Source organism: Pongo pygmaeus, chromosome 13 (genome assembly GCF_028885625.2).
Source record: "Pongo pygmaeus isolate AG05252 chromosome 13, NHGRI_mPonPyg2-v2.0_pri, whole genome shotgun sequence".
NCBI lineage: Eukaryota > Metazoa > Chordata > Mammalia > Primates > Hominidae > Pongo > Pongo pygmaeus.
Genome location: NC_072386.2, coordinates 42,228,989 through 42,256,346, shown reverse-complemented (window position 1 = coordinate 42,256,346; position 27,358 = coordinate 42,228,989). Strand labels below are relative to the sequence as shown.

The 27,358-nt window shown below is 38.3% G+C and overlaps 1 protein-coding gene across 5 annotated transcripts in view; it reads right to left on the bottom strand.

Annotated features, from left to right (window-relative positions):
* The window catches only part of TTC39B (tetratricopeptide repeat domain 39B), a 141,593-nt gene that overhangs the window by 65,474 nt on the left and 48,761 nt on the right, over nt 1-27,358 (bottom strand). The window contains exon 1 of one of the 5 annotated variants that reach the window (XM_063649499.1): nt 18,606-18,722. The exons of 3 other annotated variants lie outside the window; for them this stretch is intronic. The gene's annotated coding sequence lies outside the window, so the exon portion shown is untranslated. Of the gene's footprint in view, nt 1-3,289; nt 3,379-18,605; nt 18,723-27,358 lie in introns of those variants that run through there. One more of the 5 variants, XM_054501575.2, reaches the window with a different exon arrangement.

The window sequence follows — 27,358 nt, the reverse complement described above, 5'->3', positions numbered from 1 at the left end:
TTTATTGAAAGTACCGTCTAGTGTTTTAAGAATGCATTTTCTCATTTGGTTAATAAGAAATGCTTCAAATACATAAAGTAAATACTATTGCAAACACACAAATATAATCTAGAATCCATTTTGTGTACAGTCTGAGCTACATTTAATTCTTTCCTGCATGGGTAAGCAAGAAATAACTCATCTACTTGTTATAATAGCTTGGAAACAAGGCAAAAGGAAGACTGCATGTCCTCTCAAGGTCACCTTGGAGCACTGTCTGACAGGCCCACCCAAGGAATATTTAATTCCCTAGGGAGTATATATATATATATATATATATATATATATATATATATATATATATATCTTGTTTGGCTTGCTATTTACTATTAAAACCTATATTCTGTAAAATTATGTTAACTTGTAGATTTTTTAATCTGGTAGATATGCAAATAATTTCTGTGTGGTAAGATTATGGTTTTATTACCTTGCCGGAGGTTAACCAGTGTTGTGCATAACAAACCTTATTTCAACACTTTTTCTTTCCTTCGTTCTCCAAATGCTGTTACCAGTTTTACCATCTTGCTGATTTCCTCACTGACATGCATTGATTCCATAATTATGATACTTTGACATACTGGATTATTCTGCAATCTCTTACACACAGCAATTTTCCATACATGCTCAGGTCTGTTTCTGGGCATTCTTTTGTTCCATCACATATTTGCCTCTCTCTGCACTAGTCACACCATTTTTATCATCATGGCTTTCTGAGACCTGTAAGCCAACTGGGGCAAGTTCTCTACTTTATGAAATACTCTTTTTGTGGGGTTGCTATTATTACACCTACATTCTTGTTTATGAATTTCAGGGTTAGTCATTATAACATTACAAGCAAGTACTGCTGGAGTTTTGACTGGAAATTCGTTACATTATTAGGAAATCTACAGAGAATTGTTGTCTTTATAACATTGCATCTTCACATCTTTACACATTTATTCAGGTCTTCTCTTATTTCCTTCAATAAAGGCTTTTAATATCTGAACACTGCACTGATATGCATGTACCCTTGCAAAAGAGCCATGCTAAATCTTTATACTGGAGGCTACGAAAAATAACACACCAAACTTCAATTACAGCTATTAGTACATTGGAATATATGCCCTTATTTTGCCCTGTTTTAACAGCTCTAACTTTTAAGTTTTTAAACAGCTTTATTGAGACATAATTCACAGACCATAAAATTCACCCAATTAATGTTTACAATCAATGGTTTTTAGTATATTCACAGACTATCACCACAATCTAATTTTATAACATTTTGTCACCAAAATGTATCCATATATTAGCAGTCACTCCTCTTTCTCCACTCTACCTCCTCTAGTCCTAAACAACTACTAATCTACTTTCTGTGTCTATAGATTTACCTATTCTGGACATTTCATATCAATGGAATCATAAAAAGTGTGGTCTTTATGCTTGGCTTTTTTAGTTAGCATGTTTTCAAGATTCATTCATGTGGTAGCATGTAACAGTACTTTATTCCTTTTTATTGCCTAATATTATTCCATTGTATAGCTATACCACATTTTGTTAATCATTTGTTGATAATATATTAATAATTTGCATTTTGTGGCCATTACGAATAATGCTGTTATGAACATTCATGTACAAGTTCTTGGCCAGGCACGGTGGCTCACTCCTGTAATCCCAGCAGGACTTTGGGAGGCCGAGGCGGGCAGATCACTTGAGGTCAGGAGTTCAAGACCAGCCTGGCCAACATGGCAAAACTCCATCTCTACTAAAAATACAAAAATTAGCCAGGCATGGTGGTGCACACCTGTAATCCCAGCTACTCGGGAGGCTGAGGCAGGAGAACTGCTTGAACCTGGGAGGCGGAGGCTGCAGTGAGCCAAGATTGTGTCACTGCACTCCAGCCTGGGTGACAGAGTGAGACTCCATCTCAGAAAAAAAAAAAAACAAAAAAAAAAACAAGTTATTGTGTGGACATGTATTTTCATCTCTCTTAATTATATATCTAGCATTGCTATGGAATGCTAAATTATGGCATGTGGAATTGCTACATTATGTGGTAACTCTATGCTTGACATTTTGAAGAACTACTAGACTGTTTTCCAAAGTGGCTGTGTGATTTTTCTGATTTTTTTAATTTTTATTTTTTGTAGAAATGGTGCCTTGCCATCTTGCCCAGGCTGGTCTTGAACTCCTAGGCTCAAGCAATCCTCCTACCCCAGCCTCCCAGAGTGCTTGGATTACCAGCATGAGCCACCATGCCCAGCCACCTATGTGATTTTATATTCCCACCAATAATGTACTAGAGTCCCAATTTCTTAACAGCTTGGCCAATACTTGTTTTTGTCCATGAGATATGGTGGTATCTCATTGTAGTTTTTGGTGTGCATTTGCTTAATGACTAATAATGTTGAGAATCTTTTTAAGCACTTAATGGCCAATTGTATATCTTCTTTGGAGTAATGTCTATTCAGATTATTTTCCCATTTTTAATTGAGTTACTTATCTTTTTATTATTCACTTGAAAACCGCTCTAATTTTAATTACTAGGTAGAACTATTTTCGAGTGTAAAGCTTACAGCTATCTTTGTTTATACTTTTTCTCTCAATCAAATCATAGATAGCAGAGCCAATTCAAATTTAACTTCCCCAATAAATCCAACACAATATGCTATGTTCCTGCGCAATGAGATAAAAGCTAGTCCATATTTAAAACTAAAATAAAATTTCAAAAATGAATAAAAATATGTCCTTCAAGCTTTTCCATCAACGTTAAAATCTCTCCTTAGGGGAGAAAAGGAATGAGTAGATAGGCCAACTGATGTGCTCTGGAAGCCACCATGTTTGTAATCTAGAGTCGAAATGGTAACCATCAAGCCAGTGGAGCCCTCTCAAATCCTGCAGAGACCTTGGCACATCTCACCAGGAGCTCCCCCGAGTCACCCCCACCAGGGCTGGAGCTTGAGCTCATCACTGGGATACTCATGGGCAAGCTAGGGAATCCAGTTCTGCCCAGCTATGTCCCCCTTCCCCAACCTGAACAAGAACCTCAAGGCACCAGGCACTCCTCTGTCCAGCTCATCACCTGAAACAACAGAGGGCACATCACAGTAAATAAGTCAAGTACATCCCATCTGCTTGTGCGGCAACTGGCTCTTACCCATAAGTGCCACCTACTGACCTCCAAGTCAAACTGCACAGACCAATATAAAACCTGAGGACAGAATCGCGCAGGGCCTTAGAAGCAAACCCAAAAGACCCTACCCAACATACTTACGCTATAGTTACACCCCTAGAAGAGGTGGAAACAGGAGGTAGGGGGGAAGCCCATCTAAATGAAAATAAATTCAAAAAGAAAAAGTAGTAGCCTCTCTAGATAACAAGAAACCAACATAAAAATTCTGGCACCATGAAAAATCTAAATGTTGTGACATCACCAAAGGGTCACACTAGCTGTCTAGCAACAGATCCTAACCAAATAAAAACTCAGAAATGGCAGATAAATAATTCAGAATATGGACTGCAAGCAAGCTCAATGAGATCCAAGAGAAGGTTGAGAACTCAACACAATGAAACCATGAAAGTAATCCAAGAAATGAAGGAAGAGACTAATATCCTTTAAAAAACAAAACAAAACAAAAAAACAGAACTTCTGGAAATGAAAAATTCACTTAAGAAATTTCAAAATACAGTTGAAAGTTTTAACAATAGACTGGACCAGGCAGAAGAAAGAATTTCAGAGCTTAAAGACCTCCAATTCATATCACCAACTAATAATTTTTTAAAAAATAGCTTGAAGACCAATCTTTCAAATTAACCCAAACAAAAATAAAGAAAAAAGAATTTTAAAAAATGAACAAAGCAGTTCAGACATTCAGGATTGTGTAAAGCAACCAAACCTATGGCTTATAGGCATTCCTGAGAAGGAAGAAGAAAAAGTAAGCAACCTGGAAAATATATTTGAGGGAATAATTCAGGAAACTCCCTAATCTTTCTAGAGAGGTGAACATGCAGATACAAGACATTCAGAGAACACCTGCAAGATACTATGCAAGATGAACTTCACCAAGGCATATAGTCATCAGACTATCCAAGGTCAACACTAAAGAAAAAATTTTAAAGGCAACTAGAGAGAAGGGTCAAATCACCTACAAAGGAAAACCCATCAGACTAACAGCAAACTTCTCAGCAGAAACCCTACAAACCAGAAAAGATTGGGGTCTATTTTTAGCATCCTTTAAGAAAAAAAAAGCCAGCCAAGAATTTCACATCCTGCCAAACTAAGCTTCATCAATGAAGAAGAAATAAAATATTTTCTAGACAAGCAAATACTAAGGGCATCTGTCACCACAAGACCCATCCTACAAGAAATGCTGAAGGGAATTCTAAACATGGAAATGAAAGGACAATACTCACCATCATAAAAGAACACATAAGTGCAAAGCTCACAGATCTTATAAAACAATTACACAATTGAAACTCCAAAACAACTAGCTAACAACACTATGACAGGAATAAAACCTCACATATCAATACTAACCTAAATGTAAATGACCTAAATGCCACCACTTAAAAGATACGGGGTAGCAAACTAGTTTTTTAAAAAAAATACAAGACCCAACCATCTGCTGCCTACAAGTGACCCACCTACTGGCTAAAGATACCTTTAGATTCAAAGTAAAAGGGAGAAAAAAGACATAAAATGAGAATGGAAAACAAAAGTGAGCAGGAGTGACTATTCTCATATCAAGTAAAACAGACTTCAAACCAACTAACAGTAAAAAAAGACAAAGAAGGACATTATGTATAATGATAAAGGATTCAATATAACAAGAAGATTTAACTATTCTAAATATACATGCAACCAATACTGGGGCACCCAGATTTATCAAACAAATGCTACTAGACCTAAGAGAATAGACTGATATCAATATAATTATAGTGAGGGACTTCAACACCTCCACTGACATCACTAGACAGATCATCGAGGCAGAAAATCAACAAAGAAACTTGGGACTTAACTGGGTTACAGACCAAATGGACCTAAAAGACATTTATAGAACATTCTACTGAACAACCACAGAATACATATTCTTTTCATTTGTGCATGGAACATTCTCCAGAATCAACCATATACTCAGCCACAAAGCAAGTCTCAATAAAATCAAATAAATAAAATAAAAATCATATCAAGTATTTTTTTCATACCAGAGTGGGATGAAATTAGAAATCAATTCCAAGAAGAACTCTCAAAACTATACAAGTACATGGAACCTAAACAACTTGCTCCTGAACAACTCTTTGGTAAACAATTAAATTAAGGCAGAAATAAAAAAATTCTTTTAAATGAACGAAAACAAAGACACAACATACTAAAACCTCTGGTACACAGCAAAAGCAGTGCTAAGAGGAACGTTTATAGCATTAATTAAATGCCTACATCAAAAAGACAGAAAGACCTCAAATTAACAACCTAACATCACAACTCAAGGAACTAGAAAACCAAGAACAAACCAACCCAAAGCTAGCAGAAGAAAAGAAATAACAAAGATCAGAACAAAACTAAATGAGATTGAGACAAAAAAAAAAAGGCAAGGAATCAATAAACTGGCTGGGCACAGTGGCTCATGCCTGTAATCCCAGCACTTTGGGAGGCCCAGGCGGGTGGATCACCTGATGTCAGGAGTTTGAGACCAGCCTGGCCAACATGGCGAAACACCATCTCCATTAAAAATACAAAAATTAGCGGGGCATGGTGGTGCATGCCTGTAGTCCCAGCTACTTGGGAGGCTGAGGCAGGAGAATTACTTGAACTTGGGAGGCAGAGGTTGCAGTGAGCCAAGATCATGCCACTGTATTCTAGCCTGAGCAACAAAGCAAGACTCCATCTCAAAAAAGAAAAGAATCCACAAACCAAAAAGTCGGTTCTTCGAAAGGATAAACCAATTGGCAGACCATTAGCTAGACTAACCAAGAAAATAAAAGAGAAGATTCAAATAAGCATAATCAAAAATGATAAAGGTGATATTACAACCAATACCACAGAAATACAAATGATCATAAGAGACTCCTATGAACTCATTTATGCACACAAACTAGAAAACCTAGAGGAAATGGATAAATTCCTGAAAATATACAAACTCCCAAGATTGAAACAGAAAGAAAAAGAAATCCCAAGCAGACCAATAATAAGTAAGTAATGAAATTAAACTAGTAATAACAAATCTTCTGGGAAAAAAAAAAAAGCAGCTCAGGACCAGATGCATTCACAGTCAAATTTTACCAGACATATAAAGACAAGCTACGACCAATCTTAGTGAAACTATTACAAAAAATTTGAGGAGGTGCAATCACTGCATAACACCTTCTATGAATCCAGGATCACCCTGATACTAAAATCAGACAAGGACACAACAAAAAGAGAAAACCAGCAACCAATATCCCTGATGAACACAGACGCAAAAATCCGCCACAAAATACTAGCAAACTGAATCCAACACACATCAAAAATATAATTCATCACAATCATGTGAGCTTTATTCCAGGTATGCAAGGATGGTTTAACATATGCAAATCAATAAACTAAAAACAAAAACCATATGATCATCTCAATAGATACAGAAAAAACAATTGATAAAATCCAACATGCCTTCCTGATAAAAAGCTCTTCAACAAACCAGGCATCAAAGGAACATACCTCAAAATAATAAGAGCCATATATGACAAACCCTCAGCCAACATCATTGAATTGGGAAAAGTTGAAATATTTCCCCTAAGGACTGAAACAAATGAGGACACCCACTTTCACCACTCTTATTCAACATAATACTGGAAGTCCGAGCCAAAGAAATCAGGCAAGAGAAAGATATAAAAGGCATCCAAATTGGAAAAAAGGAAGTCAAATTATCTTTATTCATTGATGACATAATCATATACATATACCTAGAAAGCCCCAAAGACTCCTCCCAAAAGACAGAAAACCCTGAAGACTCCTCCAAAAGACTCCTAGACTTGATAAACAACTTAAATAAAGTCAAGATACAAAATCAACATACAAAAATCAGTAGCATTTCTATATACCAATTATGTTCAAGCTGAGAACCAAATCAAGAACTGAATCCCATTTATGTTAGCCACAACGAAAATTCTTGGAATACATTTAACCAAGGAGGTAAAAGATCTCTACAAGGAGAACAACAAAACACTGATGAAAGAAATCACAGATCATGCAAACAAATGGAAAAAACATCCTATGCACATGGACTGGAAGAATCAGTATCATTAAAATGACCATATTGGCTGGGCGTGGTGCCTCATGCCTGTAATCCCAGCACTTTTGGAGGCTGAGACGGGCTGATCACTTGAGCTCAGAAGTTTAAGACCAGCCTGGGCAACACAACAAAACCCTGTCTCTACAAAAAATACGAAAATTATCTGGGCGTGGTATCACATGCCTGTAGTCCTAGCAACTAAGGAGGCTTAAGTGGAAGGATCACTTGAGTCTGGGAGGCATAGGTTGCAGAGAGCCAAGATCGCACCACTGCACTCAGCCCAGGTGACAGAGTGAGACCTTGTCTCAAAAATAAGAAAGTATTTGCAGACTATGCCTCTGACAAAAGACTAACATCCAGAATCTACAAGGAACTCAAACAACTCAACAAGAAAGAAACAACACCATTAAAAACTGGGCAAAACGCCTGAACAGATGTTTCTTAAATAAAATAATAAAAGATGCCAACAAACACATGAAAAAAAAAATGCTCAACATCACAAATCATCAGAGAAACACAAATTAAAACCACAATGAGACATCATCTTATACCAGTCAGAATGGCTATTATTAAAAAATCAAAAAACAATAGATGTTGGGTTGCCTGTGGAGAAAAGGGAACACTTGTACACTGTTGGTGGGAACAATCGTTGCTTTAACCTCTATGGAAAACAGTATGAAGATATCTCAAGGAGTTAAAAATAGCGCTACCATTCGAGACAGCAATCCCACTACCTGGTATCTACCCAAAGGAAAAGAAATCATTATATAAAAAAGACACCTGCACTCATATGTTTATCACAGTACTATTCACAATAGCAAAGTCATAGAACCAACCTAGGTGTCCATCAGTGGTTGACTGGATAAAGAAAATGTGGAATATATACACAATGGAATACTATGTAGCCACAAAAAGGAATGAAATCATCTTTGCGGCAACTTGAATGGTGCTAGAAGCCATTATCCTTCTAATCAAATACCACGGGTTCTCACTTCTGAAAGCTAAACAATAGGTACAAATGCAAATAAAGATGGAAATAACAGACACTTGGCACTCCAAAAGAGGGGAGGGAGGGTGGAGGTGAAGGTTGAAAAATTACCTTTTAGATACAATGTTCAATATTTGCGTGATGAGTACACTAGAAGCTCAATCCCCACCATTATGCAATATACCCATGTAACAGACATACACATGTACCTTCAAATCTAAAACTTTAAAAATAAAAAATGGTATCCACTAGAATTATGAAATGCAGGACTCTGACACACCACTGGAAATCTATTGCTTAATAGTATTGGCTACATAGACAACATTTGTCTTTCTTACTAAAAAAAACTGCTTCCCAGACCAAATTCTGCCCAAGGATGATTCCTCAAAGAGCTGTTCTCATGGCCAATGATCAGAGGAAGGAGGAGGTGCTGCTGCTGACAATGAGAAAGCAAGAAGAGCCCAAAAATAAAAAGATACTCCCCAAGTATCATTTTACTGCCAACTCCAATCCCATTTTGCCAGGCCTGGCACCAGTGCTTTCAGAATCAAAGGAATATACTTTCAACTTTTTCTCTCCACTCTGGCCCTGTTCCTTAAGAAGGAAAAACTAAACAGCTGAAAAAGGCCAAAGGACAAGCACCAACAAAGGATATAACTGTTCTATTAAATGAGAAACTGGCGAATAGATAAACTAGATAAACTTGTCCCTAAATAATCTATGCTTAGACTTCTTACAAAGCCTTCCTCAATCAAAACTGTAACCCTTAGTATTATCTGTAGGGCGTGGGTAATCTTTAGATTCTTTGTACTTTTCTATGTTTTTTTTTCAATTTTTTTCAAAAATGATAATGCACTATTTTAACAACCATGAAAAAAGTTTAGCATATATTTTGAGTAATTTAAGTCTATATTCATGAAGGGAATATTCAAATATTAATTTAAGGAAACACCCTCTGATCATCCTTTTTATCACACATAACTCAAAATAGTTATCCTAAGAAATATGCAAGAACAGTATAATTTATTATTTTTAGCCCTCTCCACATGAAGAAGTCAGAATACATCACTACTCAATGTGTTTCTCATGTTATTTTAGACCTTTTAGACATCTTCCAAGCTTTCACTACTTTAAAAAAGTCAGTTCTTGAATGTGGTTTTTCTAATTTTATCTTTTCTATTTCCTGCATTGATAACATGCTTCAATAGGTCTACTATTATATTCCTGAACTGCTTTCAAACTTATTACTTTATGCATATTTACCATCTCAATCTGGTCCTTAATGCACCTACCTTTGCTAAAAACGAACAATGATTCATACCTTATTGAAGGAATCAGCCCTCATAGGAAGCTAAGAGATGGCGCTCTCACGAATTCTCTAATACCAGCCTTGTTTCCCATCTTTGGCAGATGAGAAAAATGCAGCACATAAGGGCCGTGTGAATGTGATATTTGCCAAGTGTCCCTTAGCTCTGTATGGAAAATGGGGAATGACAAGCTCATTCAAATAGATGGATTCATAACTGTTTGAACAGCTTCTCTCAAAAGGTACTTCCCTTTATCATGTGTTTTACATTTGTATCAGAAACTAGGATTAAAATAGAGAATGCAAGGTTAAAAACAAAAAAAACTCTGCAAAACAATGAAACTGGGAAAGATAGCAGTGAATGAACCATAATTTAAAAAGATAATGCTCTAAGTGGATGACTTATATTTAGTAAACTAAAATTTAATTTTTATCCATAAACATTTAGGAATGTCATATTCCAGGCATGGTATCAGATGTTAAAGCACACAAAATAATAGCATGCCTGCTCTCAAAGATGATACCTGAGTGAGAATAAATTATAAATTCCTGAGTTTATAATTTATAAAATCTAACTGAATAAAAACAGGATAAAAGAGATGTGACTTAAAAACATGGTAAAAAGTTGTGAATTATTTTAAATGAATTTATGAACACAACAGAACATGAATCCTGATACAACTTAAGCTGTATTAAGAAAACTATAGCATCTAGAATGAGGAAAATGGTAATCTTTCCTAAGTTTCTTTTAATTAACTCTTTTTTTTCTTTTTTTTGAGACAGAGTCTAGTTCTGTCACCCAGGCTGGAGTGCAGTAGTGGGATCTCAGCTCACTGCAATCTCTGTCTCCTGGGTTCTAGCAATTCTCTTGTCTCAGCCTCCTGAGTAGCTGGGACTACAGGCACACTCCACCATCACACCTGGCTAATTTTTGTATTTTTAGTAGAAACGGAGTTTCGTCATATTGGTCACGCTGGTCTCAAACTCCTGACCTCAGCTGATCCACCTGCCTCGACCTCCCAAAGTGCTGGGATTACAGGCATGAGCCACTGCACCTAGCCTAATTAACTCTGACTTAAAAATACAATTATCTCTTAATCAGAGTACAAACTTCATAAAGGCAGGATTGTATCGCAGCACCTAGTACAGTGTCTTGCAGGTAATGATCTTCAATACCACTGTGCTGGTTGATTAAATAAATAAACAAATGAGCAAATGAAGGATAACATCATTCTCCTCTAGTCAGACCAGTCACACCCGGCCTATCTGATGTTCTAGACATACACTTTTAAGAATATCAACAACAGGAAATGCAGGCTGGGCACGGTGGCTCATGCCTGTAATCCCAGCACTTTGGGAGGCCAAGGCAGGCGGATCACTTGAGTCCAGGAGTTTGAGACCAGCCTGAGCAACATAGGGAGACCCCATCTCTACAAAAAATATGAAAAATCAGCCAGGCCTGGTGGTGCATACCTGCAGTCCCAGCTACTCGGGCGGCTGAAGCAGGAGGATTGCTTGAAACAGGGCAGTCAAGGCTGCAGTGAGCTGTGATCATGTCACTACACTCCAACCTGCGTGACAGAGCAAGATCCTATCTCAAAAAAAAAGAAAGAAAGAAGAATTGGAAGAAAGCAGAGAAAAGAAAGGAATATGAAAGCTCCATTCACTGGAAAGATTTTGGTTCATCCTTCTAGACCACCTTCTCTGGAGCAAAATCCTATTCTCAAATGACTCAGAAAATACATAATAATGTGTATACATAGAATAATAAAACAAATATGGCAAAATGTTAAAACTGAATTAAGGGCATTCAGAAGTTCTCTGCGTTATTCTTGCACTTTTTCTGTAAGTTTGGAATTATCACAAAATAAAAAAGTTTTTTTAAAAGACTGCTTATTGGCATGATGATCCTGTAACAAAGGGCAGAGACAGGGATTAAATGTGAGTGGCCACTGGATCTCAGGAACCTGTGGGCCAACAAATGCCGGTGGAGAATGCCAAGCCCTTGGGCCACGGGCACACCAACACTCCAGAAATCCTTTGGTGGCAGAGACAGCAAGGAGAGAGGCCAATGCAGAAACAACAGGATGGGGCCCTCTACCAGGCAGCAGTCCCCAGACAGGGGCCATCCGTACACCACCTCTTCCTGCACCCAACACCATGTCAGAAGGAGGAGAGAGAGGGAAAATCTTTTAAGAAGGAAGATATAAGCCTGATACAGAGTTTAAGTTTTTACTTAACTGGGCATTTACCCCTCCCACATCTCCCAGAAAACCTGAGTCACTCCAAAACAGACTGCTGGAAATTTGAACAGATGATGTAATTTTTAATTGACCACTTAATGTGCTTTTCTGTCCTCCATGGGGATGAAAGTTCCAGAGTAAAGGAGAACAGTTGAAAAGAATAAAAGTACATTTTCATATAAAATACAAAGCGTGATTCAGACCCTACTCATTAAGGGGCAGAGCAAGATGGCAGAATATAAGGCTCCACTGATCATCGCCCCTGCAAGGAAACCAATTTAACAACTGTCTACAGAAAAAAAGCACTTTCGTAAGAACCAAAAATCAGGTGAGCACTCATAGTACCTGGCTTTAACTTCATGTTAAAGACGCTACTCACTAAGAAAATGGAAAGCAGGCTGGGTACAGTGCCTCACACCTGTAATCCCAATGTTTTGGGAGGCTGAGGCAGGAGGATCACTTGAGCCCAGGACTTCCAGACCAGCCTGGGCAACATAGCAATAGCCCATGTCTACAAAAAAATAAAAAATTAGACGTATGTAGTGGCATACACCTACAGTCTTAGCTACTTGGGAGGCTGAGAGGACAGCCTGAGCCCAGGAGTTCAAAGCTGCAGTGAGCAGCACTGTGCAGTGCACAGGCTGTCGCCCAGGCTGGAGTCTCTAAAAACATTTTTTTTTCATTTAAAAAAAATTTTAGAAAGAAAATGGAAGGTAATGCTTGCTATCTCTTTCAGCAAAAGAAACTACTCCAACAGCTGCTGTTTTCCTTGCCCATAGTCATAGCAAATTACTGACCAAGTTGGAAACTTAGAACCAGAGCCTGTATCTTTTCAAATTCTTTCCTTAGGCAAGCAAATCAGACTCCTTCACATTATTTAAAACAAACAACAATGGAATGTTGGATTGGCAAGAGATAGGCACAGCTCCTGTTTCATTTTGCTAGTTTTCTTTGCTGATTTTTTAAATTAAAAACAAACAAAAATCCTTTCCCTATTGGAGGGTTCTCTTATTTCTGACTGAAAACTTCTTACCTAATCTATGAATTATCCTCTCTTACCACATATCTGGAGCGTGATTTAGGAGAAGGCATGCTGAGACACATAGCAGACCACTGTGTTCCTGTCCTAGGTATGCCAGTCACTGGCGGGCAGTGTGGCTTTGCGCCACTCCCTCACGTCAGTGGGCCTCAGTGTCCCCATCTGCAAAAGCAAAGCAGCAATAACAACACCTGCCTTATCTCCCTCCCAGGGATACCACAGGAAAGAACGTGCTCCATTTTATAAAATCACTTTTTAAACTGAAACATCACATAAATGTAAGGGAATGAAGTGGTGCTGATGTTATTAGAGGAGTTATAGAGTATAGTGGTGCTGATGTTATTAGAGGAGTTATGGGAGCCAAGAACTTCCCATTAGACAGACCATTATATTCCTGCTATTCAGCAGTTCTGCTTAATGCTTCCTGCAGTCATGGGGCAGAGGCCACTGAGGTAGCATTTGCCATTTGCATTGCATCCCTCCACGTTAGAATGCAGATATTTTCAGACGTAGAGCAAATACAGGTTTACAGTGGGACACTGAATGGGGGGGACATTGTCTTTTCTTTTAAAATATCACCACCTAAAACAAAGAGTAACAAAGTTTTTCTAAAGACAATTCTGACAACAAGTTTTCCTTTTATTTGCCTCATGATCCATGAGAGGAAGAAAAAAAATAAAGGCTTCCAAAAAGTCATTTTCTCAGGCTAGATAGTATGTTTCTTCTTTGGGTTCTCTGGTTGGAGTTTACAACTCATAGTATAATTATTGGTCTACTTTTCAATTACAGTGAGTAGCTTACGAGCTTCTTAAGAACAGGAACTATCTGTTTCTTAATCCAGAGATGTTCAATGACTGCTTGATGAATGAATGACATTCTTCCTGATGCAATTAGCACCTTGCATCAAATTCAGTCTTCCTACTTGGCATTTTATGTCACATATGTAGATCATGAAAAGTACCCATGAATATTTCATCACAGAAACCTTCATTCATAATCAGCTTTCAGTAAATATAAGGGCTCTCCCTACAAATATCTATTAGTAGGAAAAACAAACAAAACTGAAGAAGGAGCATATAAATATTCAAGTAATTAAACTCTAGAGTTTTTCTTTAGTTCTTCAATATGTGGCTGTTTCCATAGTTAATCTGCTGTATTTTTTCAGCCTGTGGTATCAAGCAGGCATATGAAATGGTTTTGCTATACAGGGATGCTATTACTTTAAAAAATAAAAACAAAAACACCTAAGCTAATATTAAGGAGGGGTGATGGCAAATAAATGCTATATATTGGGTCCTGGATTGCTAGAACGAAGGGCTCAAATTCTGTCCCAACTACTAACTAAGAAAACAATGACTACAGCCCCAAACCACAAGAGAAATTCAAGTCTTGGTTTCATACTTTCCTGCTTTCTAAATTACAGCCACCTATAATGACTCAAAATAAAATATTCTATAACCCATTAATCTAAAATGATCACTAAAGAAATCCAATCATACCACTTGGTCACTAAAGACTTTCCACACCTGTAGACTGATGAAACATCAAAAGAAAAGTAAACCATGCATGAAATTCACATCAAACTCATGTTCTGTTTGGTGTTCTGCAATTAACACTTAAGTTTCTCTGGCTAAGTCAGAGAACTCGGGTAGAACGGCACTGTTAAGTCATTTCTTACCGAAATAAATCACCAGGCTGGGCACGGTGGCTCATGCCTGTAATCCTAGCACTCTGGGAGGCCGAGGCGGGCAGATCACCTGAGGTCAGGAGTTCGAGACCAGCCTGACCAACATGGAGAAACCCTGTGTCTAATAAAAATACAAAATTAGCTGGGCGTGGTGGCACATGCCTGTAATCCCAGCTACTAGGGAGTCTGAGGCAGGAGAATCGCTTGAACCTGGGAGGCAGAGGTTGCGGTGAGCCGAGATCGCGCCATTGCACTCCAGCCTGGGAAACCCGAGCAAAAGGAAACTCCGTCTCAAAAAATAAATAAATAAATAAATCACCAGAGTCACATAACATTTTGGTTAATGTCTTGATGTTAGTCTGCAGAGGGGTCTTTCATTAAGGTCAGGAGACTCACCTTAACAAAAATTCAAATCTAACTCTTGGGGTTTTAGTTGAGGAGTTTAAGGTGTATGATTTAGCTGGAAATAGACAGAAGGACAGAGACCAAAAATTTGGCAAGTGTGGTAGATTATAAATGGCCACAAATTCTTTGTCACCCTTCCTGTCAAGAAGTGAGGTCTATGGCCCCACTTCTTGAATCTAGGTGGTCTCTGTGACTACTTGACCAATACAACACTGTGTTAGTTTGGGGTCCAAATCTTAAAGACTAGCAGTTGCTACTTCTTGTCATTTGGAATACTAAAGCTTAGAACCACATTGCCATGCTGTGAGGAAGCTCAAGCAACAACATGGAGAAGAACAAAGCCCCTGACAACAGTTCTAGCTAAATTCCCAGCTGACAACCAATACTAACTGGCCAGCCAGGTAAGTGAGCCATCATAGCAATGGCTCCTCCAGCTCCAACTGAGCCACCCCAGGTGATTCCAAGTGGGCAGAGATGAGTCATTTCCTCTGAGACCTGCATAAATTTCAGATTCATAAGCAAATAAATGATTGTTATTGTTTTAAGTCTACTAAGCTCTGCAATGATTTGTTACACAGCTATTGATATGCAGCATAGGAAACATTAACAGAAGAATAACATTACTGCATCATGAGAAAAAAATGACCCATTTGCATTCTTGGCTGACCAGACAAAACTAGAAATAGTGTCCAGTTTTGGTTGTAACCATCTAGAAACTATGACAGGTCAAATTCAAAGAGATCAGAATGGAGAGAAGCATGAAATATGTCACAGGAGAGAGAAGTGACATAACTGAGGATGTGTAGCTTGGATATACAAAGATCCACCAGAGACCAGTAGGGAGAATATTTTACATATTTGAAAGACTACTTTGTAAAAACACTAGAGTGGTTTTATCTTAAGATCAGTGGGTAGGAGGCTGTAGAGAGGCAAAGTTCATCTTCGATAAGGAAGACTTCATTCTAAGGAAGAACATTCTAACAGTCTTTCAGAAAGGAAATGGACAAATGGCCTTTAGAATCAAGATGTGCTATAATATCTCCTGAAAAGTTACTCCCTACCCTCGATTTTCAAATTTGCAAGGATTCCAACTCATTACAGGAAATAAGTCCTGCGTACAACTCTGAACATGCCAGCCCTATAGGGAATTGCTGATGTTGGTGAACAGCATTCTGGACCTAAAATTCAAGAAACCCTTGATTTTTCCATTAGCATTCCTCTTCTAGGATGTATGTATTTCATGTTCCTTAACTGGCCTGCCACTGAAGCATAATCTGCCCATAAGTGCAATCCTGTCCTTTCTAAAGTGAACCAAAGACATAAATGTATATGTGCTGTTAACAAGTGGAAAGCAAGTGCAAAATGTTAGGAAGACCTCTGGGCATGAGGCAAAAAAAAACTAAGCATTTTCCTGTTTCATAATAGCATGATATTTAGTAGTGCACTGTGGCTTTAGGAGAAAAAAGAAGAAAAAAAAAAGAAGGGGGCTCCCCCAACCAACCTATGACAAAGGGACACAATCCAGCAGCTTCAAGGAGCACAGACTTGCCAACTTTTAGCATGATGGAGTTATGATCAGCATTCTGAGTGACCCTAGGCAACTGAGTTAGTCTTTGTGCACCTCGTTTTCCTCATTTGGAAAATGGGAGCATTAAGGCCAATCGACATGGTTGCTGTTGAAGATTTTTTTAAAAGTCAAAAACAGATTTACCATAGATACTGGGCCTGGCACAGAAGACATTTTAAAAATAATCTAGGTTGTTTCTTCTCCAGTAAAATAGGAAATTGATGACAGAACATTCTAACATAGCCAATTTCCCTTCCTCTTCCACTAAGACTATGAGCTCCTCCAAAGCAGAACCATTTCTTACTTACTGACCTAAACTCAGCACTTACTATAGCACTGACCACATGCTTGCTGAACCAATTAACTAATTTTCAACATCTCTTTCGAGCTTAAGCATTCTAGGGATCTGTACCTTCAGATCTGGGGCAGAATTAGTTGCAAGTATTTATATGTCCTATATGTTTGGCCACAAAGTACTTACACTTCTACAGGTGAAAAATTACCACAATTTTAATGAAATTAGGTAATCAGTTTTTTAATGCCTTCTTCGTCTGCTAAAAATATCTGCTCCATGAGGGCAGATACAATATTTTGTTCAGCATCATATCCCCAGAGCCTGGCAAGAGCTTCGTAACAGATGTAAACATTTTTGAATGAATGAATGAATGAATGAATGAATGAATGAATGAAATGAATGAACGAATATAAGATCTTTGCAAATCTAAGTAAGGCAGAATTTCCTAATTTTAGCAATCCTTCCTAATTAAATTCAAAGTTGCTGCATTTAGGTATGACAAAATGTTTAAAAATAAAAACAGCAGATGTTTGATCTCTGGGTGGTAGAGAAAATTTCTTTTTTTAAATCCTTGATTTATTTTACCCTGCAGGAAGTCAACCAAAATACTGGCACCCAAAAAGCTCATATAATATGTCAGCCTAAGTCAAACATATTCTGCATCTACAACGATGACTGTTACCAGTTGGTGTTTAAAAGTATTTTGACTACTGATCTCTGAACATATCAACTTTTAAAAATCATTTCAGCTAATGTAATTTTAAGATAAAGGAACAAAATCAGTAGCCAAATTATATGAATCTGTTCACTAAAATAATACGACTTTTATTCAACAAAGACAAATCAGGAACATATGGGGGTTATGGTGAGAATCAAAAATTAACCTATCTTTAGAGAATGCTTAAAACTCACTCACTAATTCAGCAAGGATACAATTCTAACGTCCAGGAAATTCCAAGGGGGGAAAATGGGACACGATGACTAAGGACAGATGTTTAGACTTCAGGGTCTGCGTCACCAAAAAAAAAAAAACCAGCATTGATTCTGATGCACAATTTTAAAAGGTAGCCATACAAAGGTCACTTTTTGGTAGCTCACATTTACTGTAATCTGCTACAAAGAGACCACTAAAGCCAGCACAGCAAGGTCAGAGGTGAGGGTCTAGGACAATCAACACATGCTATTTCCGAGGACAAGCCACTTTACTAATCTCTAAGGTTCTAATTACCCTAACAAAACAAAACAAAATGCTATAGTGAAACCAGCAGAGGACATAAGACAAACAGTAAATACAAAGTGAACCAGCATCATCCTGCCATTGTTCTGCAGCAGGAGTCTCAGCCGCCCAGAAGCACACCTTGCAGCAGCAATAAACCGGCCATGGCATCCCGGGAAAACCAGATCCTCCTCCGCAGCAAGTCACACTATTTTCTCCAATTTCAGCACTCACCTTAGGAAGTTTTAAAAAGGTGCGGGGAGGGTTAGAGGGGAAGCCAAGCAGGCTTGACATGAAGCTCTTAATGAAGACAATGTCATCTAACAAAAACTGCAGGCTCCAGTGAAATTTAACTGGAGTTTAAAAAATTTACATAGCCTTCCTTAAATTAAACCCTCTTAGATTTAAAGAGAACATTTGAATCATAGCCCCAGGAACTGCTAAATAAATATGACATACTCACAGATTTAGAGCAGCTGTAACTTTGGAGGAATGAATATAGTCCCACTATGAAGATGTCTTTCCCTCTCTTCTACCGGATTTTTTTTTTTAAGCCAACTAAAAGAAGAGACAAACCTCAATTTTAAAGCCAACAAAAATCCTCAATTTCTATTTTATTCCTTGGTCTCCAATGAGACTCTCAATTCTCAGGCACAAGCAAAGTAGTTGCCGAGGCAGCTGACAGCATCCCAGGGCTTTCCAGGGCAGAATTTAAGACATGTCAGTTAAAGTGGCAGCTACACTCACTGCTGTAGCGGATGCTTCTGCAGGAAGGGATGCCGGGAGATTTTTTTTCCCCAATCTCTGCTGCAGCCTAATTCTAATCCATCACTGTTTAATTATCTAGAGAAACAGGCAAGGAAAATACAAATGGCCTGGATTTATAAAAACCACAGAATATTTTCATTATTTTTCATCTAATCCAGGGATTCATCTCCTATGTAAAAAGGGCCAATTAAGAAAAAAAAAATGAATGATCTCTTTTGTCTTAAGGAAAAATGTAGGCTGTTATTGCCGACTGAGACGTAGATTTTATATCATGGACTTTTAAAAAATACTAAATAAGAGAAAATCAATTTTTCCCCGAAGTTTTTAGATTAATGCACAAAAGTCAAATTAGCAAAGGGAATTAAACACATATATGACATGACAGTCATACTAACATAGTTGGAAAACTCCACTTTTAAATTAATAATTAATCAACAATATTTGAAGTGGTTTTGATGAAACTAGAAGATAGTAGGCATAGGAAATACTAGTTCAAAGACTCTAAGATAGAACATAGTTCTAAAGTTCAGCTATACGTTTTTGGTTTAAATAGATAAAAGCTCTCCTGGGGAATAAGGTGGTCGTTGACGTCACAAATTTCTTGTCTTGCCTCAAGGGCTCTTGCACATGCTAGAATTGAAATGTTTTTAGTATAGGACTCACTAATTTTTCTAATTATAAAAGTAATACCAGGGCGCAGTGGCTCATGCCAGAAATCCCAGCACTTTGGGAGGCTGAGGCAGGCAGATCACAAGGTCAGGAGTTCCACACCAGCCTGGCCAATATGCTGAAACCCCATCTCTACTAAAAATACAAAAATTAGCTGGGTGTGGTGGTGCACGCCTGTAGTCCCAGCTACTCGGGAGGCTGAGGCAGAAGAATCGCTTGAACCCGGGAGGCGGAGGTTGCAGTGAGCCAAGATCGTGCCACTGCACTCTGCCCTGGATGACAGAGCAAGACTCCATCTCAAAAACAAAAAAAGTAATACCAGGTAAAATATTGTGGTATTTCCAAATTATAAAATAGTAAATTCCTTGGAAAGAGCTAAAAAACAAAGAAGAAAATTAAAGATAGCCTGTAATCCCAGCACTTTGGGAGGCCAAGGTGGGTGGATCACCTGAGGTTGGGAATTCGAGACCAGACTGACTAACATGGAGAAACCCCGTCTCTACTAAAAATACAAAATTAGCCGGGCGTGGCGGCGCATGCCTGTAATCCCAGCTACTAGGGAGGCTGAGGCAGTAGAATCACTTGAACTGGGTAGGTGGAGGTTGCGGTGAGCTAAGTAGCACCATTGCACTCCAGCCTGGGAAACGAGCGAAACTCCATCTCAAAAAAAATTAAAGCCAGCCATAATCTCATAACCCAGAGATAACCACTCTTAATGTTTTTGTAATAATGTACTTCTAGTTTCCTTCCTCTCTATATATACATGCACACATACACACACACCCATATGAGGGGACAAGACAGCTAAATGTATTTTTGATACTACTATTTTAAATTACCCTTTCCACACAGAATTGTTATGATTATTTACCCAAAAATGTACCCTATAGTTAACCACTCATATTTCTAAAAGTTCAAAAGAGCATATGCAATGACAGTCCATTTATATCTGTATGCCTACTATGCGCCAAGCACAGGGGATATAGCAGTGAGCAGAGCCCACAACGTCCCTGCTCCCCTGGAGCTCTCAGTCCAGTTGGAGAGCCAGATTCACCAAACGACAGCAAATATCATGTGCATTGTACTACAAAAGAAAACTATAGATTCTTTAGAAACATGAAACGACCTGGTGCTGTGAAGGTCAGGCTTTTTCAAGGAAGGAAAAGAGAACTGCAAGCCCAAATGCAAAATGCAAATGCAAAATGTACTTTATTAGTAAAGTACATTTCACACCTTCATTTTTCCATCAATATAAATATCTCTCATCTAATTTTTCTTTTTTCCTTTCAAAATTAATTAAGTCCAGCTTCCAACTACATTTTTGTGGATAATATGTAACATGTAAGAGAATAATTGATGTAATGTGTACAGATCTTAAGTATTTAATCAATTACAACATATCCTTTAAGAAATTACAAAAGGTGGGCCGGGCACGGTGGCCACGCCTGTAATCCCAGCACTTTGGGAGGCCGAGATGGGCGGATCACGAGGTCAGGAGATCGAGGCCATCCTGGCTAACACGGTGAAACCCTGTCTCTACTAAAAATACAAAAAATTAGCCGGCCCTGGTGGCTCATGCCTGTAATCCCAGCTACTCGGGAGGCTGAGGCAGGAGAATGGCTTGAACCTGGGAGGCGGAGGTTGCAGTGAGCCAAGATGGTGCCATGGCACTCCAGCCTGGGCAACAAGAGTGAAACTCCACCTCAAAAAAAAAAAAAAAAAAGGATATTAGGTAAAACCTAAGGAAATCTGAACAAAGTATGGACTTTAGTTAGTGATGTATATCCAAAATGGTTCATAAACTGTAACAAATGTACCAGACTAATGTAAGATACTAATCGTAGGGGGAAGTAGGTATAGGGTCTGTGGGAACTCCACTATATTTTCTAGTTTTCTGTAAATCTAAAACTGTTCTTACAAAACTGTCTATTAAAAAATCATCTTTCCAAGAGTTACTTAGCTTTTTCTGATCACTAATAAAATATATTCCATAAAAATTCTGACTATGCAAAAAAGTTATATAAAAGGAAGTTTTCGAAAATTATAAATACCCTGTAATCTCAACACACTGAAATAATCCCATACATACCATATGTATGTTCTTGCACAGGCTTCATGCATACATACACAGATAAACATATATGTATTGTTCCACCCCACATGCTATTTGATAGATGTGGTAGTCTGAATAATGGCACCCAAGGTTATCCAGGCCTTAATATCTATGAATGGTACTTTATATGACAAAAGATACTTTATAGATATTAGGGATCCTGAACAGAGTCATTATTGTGGGTTATTTGAGTGGGCCCTAAAGGCAATCACAAATTTCCTTACAAGAGGGAGGTACAGAGACACAAAAAACCGAAGGTGGTGGGACCACGGAAGGAGAGTGATTTGAAGATGCTCTGCTGCTGGCTTGGAAGATGCAGGATGTGGCCATGAGCCAATGAATGCAAGGAATGTAGCTCTAGATACTGGAAAAGGCAAGGAAATGGATTCTCCTATAGAGCCTCTCAAGGGAGCATGGCCATGGGACACCTTGGTTTTGACCTAGTGAAACCCATTTCAGACATCTGACCTCCAGAACTGTAAGAAAATAAACCTGTATTATGTGAAAACACCAAGCTTTAATCTGTTATAGCAGCCATAGGAAATTCATATAGCAGCCTGACGGACCTGTATTTCTTCTTTTAATTGTCTGCTTAGGTCCCTTTGCCAATATTTTCATCAAAGTGTTCTCTTTCTGAGTCTGTTTGCAGTGTTAACCTTCTTTCATATATGTTCAAGTATTTCTCTTTGAAATGGGCTTATAAGGGTTTTGTCATAACAATCAAAACTATCACTCTTTTTTCCTATTGGTGCCATGTTTGAAACAGACTTCTCTACCCAAAAAAGATAGAATTATTTGCCTTAATTTTCTCTTAATATTTAAACAATAACATCCCCAACTATTGTCCTTTATTACTAAGAACCATACAAAGCAACACATCCCTGCACATGTGTCCCTCTCCCCTTTGCCCCTGGCCCCTGGCTCAGTGTCAACATTGAGACTTGACTGGAGAAAAAATGTGGACTCGAGACTTCCTGGACACTCCCATTCCATACCCACATCCCCTTTGTCAAGTCTGTCCCCTTAAAATAGCTTAATGCTTGATGTAAAGGATGTATTCAGTAAAGGCTTGTTAAACCTGGGGTGTCTATAAATTCATAAAACTAGCATTAAAAAAAAAAAAGAACCATGCAATGAAGGCATCCTCTCCTTCCTTTTCCCTGTTTTGATGGGGTAGGTCTCAGAACTGGGAAATGAGCAGGGATAATTTTATTTCTTAGATATTTGTTAGATTTTTTTTAAGGTGTTCTTTTTTTAAAAGTTTAAAAAGTGTTTTTATAGTTTAAGGTAGCCATTGTGAGACTGTATGAAACAGCTATATCAAAATGTCTTACATCTTGAAAGAAATAATGCTTTTACAAAAACAGCAGTGTTCTTCAATATATTATATGTATATACTATGTTACGTTTGCTTTACACTTTGCAGTTTTACAAAATGCTTTCAAATAAATTATTTTGTAGGTTAAATACATATTACCAAATAATTTTTACTTCTATGGGACTGTCTGAAAAGGTATCCTTATACAAGTTTAGTAACTAAGTTCTGCTGAAAATATAGGACCCATCTACTGTACTAAGACAAAGAGAATGTATCGTTTAAAATACACGTTTTAAATAGCCAATCACAGGCTTAATTTTCTTACAGTGATTACACAAAATTATTTTAATCAAAGCAAACTACACATTATGGGTATAATTTCTTTCAAATTAGGCTGAAATTTTTAAATGGCAAAGAATCCCTTAAGCCAATGGGAGATCTGACACACAGAACTTTATACACACACACACACACACACACACACACACAGTTTTTTTTTTTTTTTTTTTTGCTGCATAAAAGTCAAGTTACTCTTGCAGAAAACTTTCCTAACTACTAAAATAAATAAAAATCAAAAGCTTATAGCTGTATTGCCTACAGGGGAGACCAAAAACTATGCCCACACCTTTGAAAACGTTAATTCATCAGAGCTATATGGAGTTTTAACATTTTTCATTCTAACTATAACATTCTGCTTATAAGGTAATTTTAAAAGACCCCTGCTGGTATGAATGTTTTCATTCTAGACAATAAAAATAAAATAAATAACATAGAAATTACTTTATACAATTGTAAATCCCCAAATATCTCTTCAGTTTTAGGCAATTTCAGGGTTCTTCCAATTTGTTGATGGCTATTAAGTCTTCAGACTATTTATTAGATGTACATCATGCATGGTACTGAACTATACACTATTCAAAAATGTACCTAAACCAAATATCACTATACCTTTGAGGAGTTCTATTCTCTGGTCGTAGAATAATGTTCCACAAGCAGAGACAAAAGGGGGAAAGAGGGAAGAAGGAAAAAGAAAGGAGACCAGAGAGACTGATGAATTTTCAGAACACAAGCAATGAAGAAGTTTGATGCATTTCAAAAGACAAAGCTCCCAAGTATATGCTTTTGGGTGTTTTATTAGTCATCTTAGGTTCCTATTTTTATCGTGAGGTAGATGAAAAGGGAATGGATGAAGGCGTCAGAAAAAAAAAAGGATGTCAGGTGAAACAGGGTAAAAAGTTAACAAAAGGCAATGAGCTCACTGTATCCTTTAAGATTCTGACACTCATTTATACAAACTTCAAGTGAAAAGTGAGTCAGCCTATCAGAGAAAAATGGCAATAGAGACACCAACAATTATGCATAGTGTTTACTGTGCCCAAACATTTGGACTTTATTTAATTATGTAGGCATTTGAGTTTATGAACACAATCAGCCACAGTCATTTTTTTTAACTGTGTATTCCAAAAGATCCCTTAACTAACCATTTGAATAATCAAAGCAATTATCACTGTGCTCTATGCTCATTAGGAACTCAATGATGGCTACATTTTTTTCTTTAATGTACTACACATCCTAGCAGTCTACTCTGAGGATCCACCTATATTTTCTTAATAGTACATGCTATGGTTTAATGTTTGTGTCCCTCCAAAATTCATATGTTGAAACCTAACCCCCAGAGTGATGGGGTGGGGCCTTTGGAAGGTGATTAGGTCATGAGGGTTCCACCCTTGTAAATGGGATTAGTGCCCTAACAAAAAAGCTTGAGGGAGTCTCTTTGCCCCTTTTTCCTTCTTCCTTTTTTTTTTTTCTTGCCCCTCTCTCCACTATTTTTTGCTTCCTTCTACCACATGAGGACACAAAGAAGGCACCATCTATGAGGAATGGGCCCTCACCAAACACTCAATCTGCTGCCACTTTACTCTTGGACCTTGCGGCCTACAAAGCAGTGAGGAAATAAATTTCCATTATTTATAAATTATCCCAGTCTAATGGATTTTGTTACAGCAGCCCAAATGGACTAAGACAGTATATTAATTTCATACATTCATTTTTTCAACACATATATACTGAGCACCTACTATGTGACAAGCATGGTGCATAGGTGCCAAGTACACCATGACAAGCAAAGTAGATCAGACCCGTCGTTAAAGAACTTAGAGCTCAAAAAAAACAGATGATCAAAAAACAAGTAACAATTAACTGCAAAATGAGAAATGGAGTGACAGAAACAAACAAGATGCCAAGACAGAGAAATGGGGGAAGAGTAACTGTTTCGGTGGAGTCACTGAGAAAGTGGGACACGCCAGCTGAGAGTGGAGGATGGCCAGCAAAAAGCCCTCAAAAGAGTGAGGGCAAACACGCTCCAATCCGGAGCAGCACAGGGTTTACTCTCACAAAAAACTGTATAAGGCTTGTGGCTGGAGGGTCATGCATGAGGGCAAGAGTTGCCCTCGATGAGGCAGAAGCAGTATGTGGGAGCCCGACCACCTCAAACCTTATGAACAAAGGTAGATTGGGTCTTCAACTTTAGACAGGAAAACTCATGGACGGATTTTAAGCAAGCAGTGACATCATCCCATTTAATTTCTAAAAGGATCACTCTTGTCCTGATTCACACAAACATACTGTTAAAAAAATAAATGAGACAGTCGGAGAAATCTGAGCACTGACCAGTTACTGGATGGATATTATTATGTTTTAGGTGTGGTAACAGTCTTGTGATATTTTTAAAAAGCGACCTTTGCAAGCTAAAATACAGATAAAATGATGTCATATAAAGCATACAGATTAAACTATAGCTCTATATCAATGTTAATTTCCTGATCTTGGTATCTGAACGGTAATTATCGAAGAGACTGTCTTTGTTTTCAGGAAATATATTTTAATATATTTAGAGGTAGGAATAAATTATCAAGTCTAGGATTTGATTCCAAATAATCTGGGGATGGGATACGGATGAAATAAGATTGGCCTTGAGTTGACAACTATAGAAGCTAAGTGATTAGTATATAAGGTTTGGTTTACTATCCTCTTTACTTTCTGTAGACGTTCAAAATTGGTCATATTAAAAAAAATTTTTTTTTTTTTGAGACAGGGTGTTACTCTATCGCCCAGGCTGGAGTGCAGTGGCACCATCACAGCTCAACACAGCCTCGACTTCTGCGGCTCAGATGATCCTCTCATCTCAGCCTCCCAAGTAGCTGGAACTACAGATGTGTCACCACACCTGGCTAATTTTTTGTATTTTTTGTAGAGAGGGGGTTTTGCCATGTTGGTCAGGCTGTTCTCAAACTCCTGGGCTCAAGCAATCCACCCGTTTTGGCCTCCCAAAGTGCTGGGATTACAGGCATGAGCCACTGTGCCTGGCCCAAATTATCTTATTTTTAAAAATAATTTTAGGCCGGGCAGGGTGGCTCATGCCTGTAATCCCAGCACTTTGGGAGGCCGAGGCGGGCAGATCATCTGAGATCGGGAGTTCGAGACCAGCCTAACATGGAGAAACCCCGTCTGTACTAAAAATACAAAATTAGCCGGGCATGGTGGTGGGCGCCTGTAATCCCATCTACTCAGGAAGTCTGAGGCAGGAGAATCGCTTGAACCCGGGAGGCGGAGGTTGCGGTGAGCCGAGATCGTACCACTGCACTCCAGCCCGGGCAATAAGAGCGAAACTCCATCTCAAAAAAAATAAAATAAGATAACTTGGGCTGCTGTATGGAGAGTAAGGGGGGTGCAGTTGGAAAAGTGGAGGGAGAGAACAAAAGAAGCGGGAACACACATTAACCATTAGCCAGCTCTTAAAGTAGTCCAAGCAAAATCTTATAGTCACTTAAGCTAATGTAATAGAGCGGAGAGAAAGGAAAGTGAACAGATGGGAAATATATTTTGGATGTAGAAATCATCAGACTTGGTAATGTGGAAATTAAAAGAAAAGAAAGGAATCAGAGATGTCTCCCAAGCTTCTGACTTGAACAAATGGGTGGATGGTGGGTGGAGACATTTACAGAAAAGGCAAAGTTTTCAGACAAACAAAGGAGGTGGATACCAAGAGTTCAGTTTGGGACATAAAAATTAATGTGTTTGTGAAACATCCTAGTGAGTGATAAAAGAAGCAATGATTGGACCTCTTTCCCATTACAACTACCAAAGTAGCCCAAGACAGCAGCAGGGAGCAGCAGCCATGTCAAGAAGGTTACTTATGGAGAAGGCGAGGAACTCAGTGTAAGAGCAAAGTCCTGGCTTTCAGACACAAGCTAAGCATTGCTACCAGGGCTGAGACAGTCAGAGAGGATACTGAGCCTGCAGAAAGGCAACCACAATCACAAAGGTCCTGCTCATAGGGGTTCACTGGTCATTCACTTTGCACCAACAACACCCCAACCACGACTCAGTCTTCCACCTCTGCTGGGACCTCCTTGGTAAGATGAGATAATTGGACCAAAGTGTTGCTAAGGAGCTTTCCTT